This window comes from Clupea harengus, chromosome 4 (assembly GCF_900700415.2).
Source record: "Clupea harengus chromosome 4, Ch_v2.0.2, whole genome shotgun sequence".
NCBI classification, from domain to species: Eukaryota; Metazoa; Chordata; class Actinopteri; order Clupeiformes; family Clupeidae; genus Clupea; species Clupea harengus.
Genome location: NC_045155.1, coordinates 24027263 through 24034762, shown reverse-complemented (window position 1 = coordinate 24034762; position 7500 = coordinate 24027263).

The following is a 7500-nucleotide window of genomic DNA, read 5'->3' as shown; positions in this document are numbered from 1 at the left end:
TTTTAAACATACTCCCAGCTCCTTTTAAACATACACCAGCTCCTTTTAAACATACCTCAGCTCCTTTTAAACATACCACAGTTCCTTTTAAACATGCCACAGTTCCTTTTAAACGTACCCCCAGCTTTTAAACATACCCCCTGCTCCTTTAAAACATACCCCCAGCTTTTAAACATACCCCCTGCTCCTTTAAAACATACCCCCAGCTTTTAAACATACCCCATGCTCCTTTAAAACATACCCCCAGCTTTTAAACATACCCCCAGCTTTTAAACATACACCAGCTCCTTTTAAATATACCCCCAGCTCCTTTTAAACATACCCCCAGCTTTTAAACATACCCCAGCTTTTAAACATACCCCCTCCCTCTCTGTCTCTCTCATATTTGTCCTTTGTGTGTCTCTCTGTCTCTTTCATCTTTGTCTTATCTGTCTCTCTCTCTGTCTTTGTTTTATCCATCTCTCTCTCTCTCTGTCTCTCTCTCTGTCTTTGTTTTATCTGTCTCTCTCTCTGTCTCTCTCATCTTTGTCTTATCTGTCTCTCTCTCTGTCTCTCTCTCTGTCTTTTTCTTATCTGTCTCTCTCTCTCTGTCTCTCTCATCTTTGTCTTATCTGTCTCTCTCTCTGTCTCTCTCTCTGTCTCTCTCATCTTTGTCTTATCTGTCTCTCTCTCTGTCTTTGTCTTATCTGTCTCTCTCTCTGTCTCTTTCATCTTTGTCTTATCTGTCTCTCTCTCTGTCTTTGTCTTATCTGTCTCTCTCTCTGTCTTTTTCTTATCTGTCTCTCTCTCTGTCTCTCTGTCTCTTTCTGTCTTTGTCTTATCTGTCTCTCTCTCTGTCTCTCTCTCTCTCTTTCATCTTTGTCTGTCTTCTGGTTGTATTTCCTTCTCTCCGTGTCTTTTCTCATCCCACACTCTTTAACTCCCCATGTAGACGTTTCTCTCCTACACACAGTTTCACACACACACACACACACACACACACACACACACATACATACACAGAAAGGGACGCATATCCTAACATGTGAAACTACTCTCTCTCTTGTGTGTAGTCTCTGGCTGACTGGACAGGGCCTTTTACATAAGTGCTCTCCCCTCCACGCCCCGCACTCGCGCAGCAAGAGCGTAATGTGTAATAAAAGGCTGGAGCATATTGTTAAACCCTAGGGGGATAGCTTTCCCTCACTTCACTGGTGACGGCGGGGTAATGAAACGTGACGCTGGGTTCCTGCCATACCTCTGACACTGTTCTACAGAAAAAACATTCCAGAACAATTGGATTTAGCAGGGACCCCCCCCCCCCCCGCCCCTCAGAGGACCTCGACATGAGTCTTCACTTTCTGCCTGTTTTACACCAAAATAGCATCTCCTCCTGAGAGCAGAGACAGCAGAGATGTCATGGACGCCACTAGAAGAGACTGCTACAGAGAGGGAGAGAGGGAGGGAGGTAGAGAGAGAGGGAGAGAGAGAGGGAGGGAGGGAGGGAGAGGGAGAGAGGGAGGGAGGGAGGGAGATAGGGAGGGAGAGAGAGAGAGAGAGAGAGAGGGAGGGGTGGCTTCTCATATCCACTCTTGCCACACGCATGAAGTGTGTGTGTGTGTGTGTGTGTGTGTGTGTGTGTGTGTTCTGACGACCCTCTGAGGAGGCCACACAGGGGAACAGGGACCTGTGGTTGGTCTGCTACCCAGGGACACGTGCACACACACACGCACACACACTCACCTACTGGTGTTCAGAGCCCATCTGTAGGGTGTGATCAGTTGGCATGACTGGAAAAGGAGGTAACACCTCACCACACACACGCGCATACACACTAACACACACACACGCATACACAACCACACGTGCACACATACACACACAGTAGCTGCCACATTAGTGTCTTTATCATCTTTTAGGTTTCATCTTCATGTCATGGTATGACTTATCTACAGTGAGGTTTAATGTTGACATATACAATATGATTGCATATCTCACATCCACCTAACATTAGCTAAAGATTTCCTGCTAAAATATTGTGTACTGGTAGCTGCCTACCATGTGGTACACAGGCAGGCACGCACACTGATAATAGTGTTGAAAGATGGTCTCTTACAGGGCTTCAGGGAGTGTGTGTGTGTGTGTGTGTGCGTGCGTGCGTGCGTGCGTGCGTGCGTGTGTGTGTGCGTGTGAGTGAGTGTGTGTGCGTGTGTGTGAGTGTGCGTGCGTGCGTGTGAGTGTGTGTGTGTGTGTGTGCGTGCGTGTGAGTGTGTGCGTGTGCGTGTGCGTGTGCGTGTGCGTGTGCATGTGTGAGTGTGCGTGCGTGTGTGTGAGTGTGTGTGTGAGTGTGTGTGTGAGTGTGAGTGTGCGTGCGTGTGTGTGCGCGCTACAGGGCTGCTTGTGACATGTGTATTGATAGGACACCTCATAAAGTGGTCTTGCCTGCTCTCATGGTTCAGGGGCATGAACATGAAAGGACTCTTTTCTGCCACGCGAGCATTAACTCACACAATGACCCGCGCTGAGAGAGTGAGCGTCCATTCAGATGGAAATTACTCTCTGTGCATCTCTCTGTGCATCTCTCTGTGCATCTCTCTGCATGTCTGTGTATGTCTGTGGATGTCTGTGTTACAGCGGCCTTCTTTGTGCACTAGGAAGTTCACAGTCTTCTGTGTGCACTAGGAAGTTCACAGCAGTCTTCTGTGTGCACTAGGAAGTTCACAGCAGCTGTGGCTGTAGTCTTCTGTGCACTAGGAAGTTCACAGCAGCTGTGGCTGTAGTCTTCTCCTGCTGGATCCGAAACTGAACCAGAGAGTCTAAGGGAGAAGATGGGAGAAACTTCCTGGATACAATGAATACAAAATAAATTAAAAGTTACATTTTAAAGTTAAAGTTAAAGAAAAATTACATAAAAAAGAGTAAAATGTTCATTATAAGAAAGGTTGAAAAGATACATATTCAGTTGTTGTTTAAAAATGTCCACAGAGTCCGTCTCGTATGTGTTGGTAGCGTGCTTCATAGTCTGGGTGCATAGTGGATGAAGGCAGCTTCCCCAGTGTGACAGGACAGAGCTGCTGAAGAGGACCTGAGGGCTCGTGACAGGACAGAGCTGAGCGATCGTGACAGGACAGACCTAAGGGCTCGTGACGGGACAGAGCTGAGGGCTCGTGACGGGACAGACCTCAGTTCTAACAGATACGGGGAGTTTCTGTGGTGTTTAAGAACAGTAGTGAGCTGCTCTCTCTCTCCCTCTCTCTCTCTCTCTCTCCTCCCTCTCTCTCTCTCTCTCTCTCTCCTCCCTCTCTCTCTCTCTCTCTCTCTCTTCCGTAGACTTGTTTGGAAGACCAGTGAAAAAAACAGCATTACAGTCTACCTGTTATGAAAGCATGAATTACAGTAGACCAGTCTATCTGTTATATAAACATCACTACAGTAGTTTAGTCTACCTGTTATATAAACATCACTACAGTAGTTTAGTCTACCTGTTATATAAACAGCATTACAGTCCACCTGTTTTATAAACAGCACTACAGTCCACCTGTTTTATAAACAGCACTACAGTCAACCTGTTTTATAAACAGCACTACAGTCTACCCTTTTATATAAACAGCAGTACAGAAGCCCAGTGTACCTGTTATATAAACAGCACTACAGTAGTTTAGTCTACCTGTTTTATAAACAGCACAGCAGTAACCCAGTCTACCTGTTATATAAACAGCACTACAGTAGTTTAGTCTCTGTTATATAAACAGCACTACAGTCTACCTATTATATAAACAGCACTACAGTCTACCTGTTATATAAACAGCAGTACAGTCTACCTATTATATAAACAGCACTACAGTCTACCTGTTATATAAACAGCAGTACAGTCTACCTGTTATATAAACAGCACTACAGTCTACCTGTTATATAAACAGCAGTAGCCCAGTCTACCTGTTATATAAACAGCACTACAGTCTACCTGTTATATAAACAGCATTACAGTAGCCCAGTACCTGTTATATAAACAGCAGTAGCCCAGTACCTGTTATATAAACATGAATGAGATCCTCGGCATCTTGTTGAGTTAAAAATGGGCGTACTGTGACAATATTTCTTAGGTGAAGAGTCTCACACACACACACAGATTCTTACATTGGTGTGGTTCCATATGCTTTTCTCACACACACACACACACACACACACACACAGACTCTTACATTGGTGTGTGTGTGTAGTCCAATATACTTGTTTGCAGAGTGATTTCACAGAGCGGCGGGTCTGTGGCCATTAAGGTGCAAATCCAATAAGCACTTTTTATGTGGAAGACATCCAAGGTGTGTGTGTGTGTGTGTGTGTGTGTGATGAGTAGGGGATGCCGGAGCAGATCAGAGCAGACTCCCACAGCCCTCCCCCGTCTCGACTGGAGGAAGAGTAACGAGCTGCTTTAGTAAGGTGTGTATCTGCGGGTCCGTGAAGCAGAGCCTGTCCATTCACTCTCCTGTGTGCAGCCACTGGTGAAAGATTAGCCCCCTCCTCAGTGAGCTTCAGCGGAAGAACTCTGGCCTGGGAGTTAAGCAGAGGGCTAGCAGAAGATTAGCCTCCTCGTCCATGACAAACTGGTCCTGGAACAGAAGCAGGGAGCTGCAGCTCTTACCCCACTCTCTTTGAGCCCCTGCATCACAGCTGCACTCACTGAAATACTATGGGTGACTTCGGAGTGCCACATTCTGAGACAGGCCCATTCCAATGACTTCATCTGTCCAACACTCACACGCTACGCACACGCTACACACACGCTACACACACGCTACTCACACGCTACTCACACGCTACACACACGCTACTCACACACGCTACACACACGCTACACACACGCTACTCACACGCTACTCACACGCTACACACACGCTACACACACGCTACTCACACGCCACTCACACGCTACACACACGCTACTCACACGCTACACACACGCTATACACACGCTACTCACACGCTACACCCACGCTACTCACACGCTACACACACGCTACGCACAAGCTACTCACACGCTACACACACGCTACTCACACGCTACACACACGCTACTCACACGCTACACACACGCTACTCACACGCTACACACACGCTACTCACACGCTACTCACACGCTATTCACACGCTACACACACGCTACTCACACGTCAGTCTTCATACACAAGCTGTTGACAAACATTCCGTTACAATCAAGTTTGTTCATAGCATAGCATAGAATCTACGAGACTGGCATTGGACACGCCCCCATGCCCTCTCACATGGACACGCCCCCTCACATGAACACACCCTCACATGGACACGCCCCCTCACATGAACACGCCTCCTCACATGAACACACACCCATGCCCTGCAGAACGCTGAAGGCAGGGATCAGTTTTGCTACATTCTACCATTTTACCAGTAAACAGTCGAATGATAAACAAACACAGTTTGCTTGGTAGCACACACACATACACTCACACACACACACACACACACACACACACACACACACATACACACAGAGATACATACACACACACACTCACACTCCAAACATTACACGGCTCCCACCCTAGTCACAAAACACACTCACACACAAAGGAGTTTATTTCCTGCGAGTCCGTGCTCTGAGCTTCATTATGAGAGGCGCCACAGGCACACACACACACACACATACACACACACACACACAGTGAGACGGCAGGGTTTCGGCATGCTCCTGGAGCCCCCCCGCTGGTCTGCACATTACACCATCACTCCCGCCACGCGCCTAATCACGCTCATTTGGGCTGTTTAGATTCTCACTCAGCGCCGCTTGTGCTGCTCTCGGAGGCACAGGCCCCTGGGTCCTAGTGCACTACCAGATAAAAACTATCTGAAATGGGTAAAGAATGACCATTTACACTGAGCTGTCACTCACTCACACACTTATACACACACACACACACATACACACACACACACACACTCATACACACACACACACACACCAATGACCATTTACACTTAGCTGTCACTCACTCACTCACACACACACACACTCATACACACACACACACACACACACTCATTTACACACACACACACACACCAATGACCATTTACACTTAACTGTCACTCACTCACCCACACACACACTCACACACACACACGCACGAATGATCATTTACACTTAGCTGTCACTCACTCACACACACACACTCATACACACACACACACACACACACCAATGACCATTTACACTTAGCTGTCACTCACTCACACACACACACACACACACACACACACACACACACACACACACACCAAACGAATAACCATTTACACTTAGCTGTCACTCACAGCCAAGTTCCGTGTGTCTCTCTCATATTCCCATATTCTCTCATATTGAAACGGCATGTTATGGAATACTGAGCCTGTGTGTGTGGGTGTGTGTGAGTGTGTGTTAGACTGTCCCATATGAAACAGCATGTTATGGAATACTGAGCCTGTGTGTGTGAGTGTGTGTGTGACTGTCCCACATGTAACAGCATGTTATGGAATACTGAGCGCTGAGCCTCCACGAGGTAGTTCCAAAAGTCCCAATTTGGCCCCGCCCACCCCAGGCCCCGCCCACTCCAGCATGACCCAATCCAGGCCCCGCCCATCTCACAATGACCCACTTGATGCCCCGCCCACTCCACCATGACCCACTCGAGGCCACGCCCACCCCGGCCCCTGTCCAGCCTCAAAAACAACCCAGACCCCTGGGTATGTACTGTATGTGTGTGTGTGTGTGTGTGTGTGTGTGTGTGTGTGTGTATGTGGTTGTATGTGACCCCTGGGTATGTATGTGTGTGTGTGTGTGTGTGTGTGTGTGTGTGTGTGTGTGTGTGTGTGTGTGTGTGTGTGTGTGTGTGTGTGTGTGTGTGTGTGTGTCTGTGTCTGTGTCTGTGTCTGTGTGTGTGTGTGTGTGTGTGTGTGTAAGTGTATGTGGTTGTATGTGACCCCTGGGTATGTATGTGTGTGTGTGTGTGTGTGTGTCTGTGTCTGTGTCTGTGTCTGTGTGTGTGTGTGTGTGTGTGTGTGTGTGTGTGTGTGTGTAAGTGTATGTGGTTGTATGTGACCCCTGGGTCTGTGTGCGTGTGTGTCTGTGTGTGTACGTGTGTGTCTGTCTGTGTGTGTCTGTGTGTGTGTGTGTGTGTGTGTCTGTCTGTGTCTGTGTGTCTGTGTGTCTGTGTGTCTGTGTGTGTCTGTGTGTGTGTGTGTATGTGGTTGTATGTGACCCCTGGGTTTGACCCCGTGGTGGAAATGCCTGCTACCTATGAAAGGCCTCTATGTCTGATGACACCAGATTAGTTCACTTCCTGTCTGATGACACCAGATTAGTACACTTCCTGTTTGATGACACCAGAGTAGTACACTTCCTGTTTGATGACACCAGATTAGTTCACTTCCTGTCTGATGACACCAGATTAGTTCACTTCCTGTCTGATGACACCAGATTAGTACACTTCCTGTTTGATGACACCAGATTAG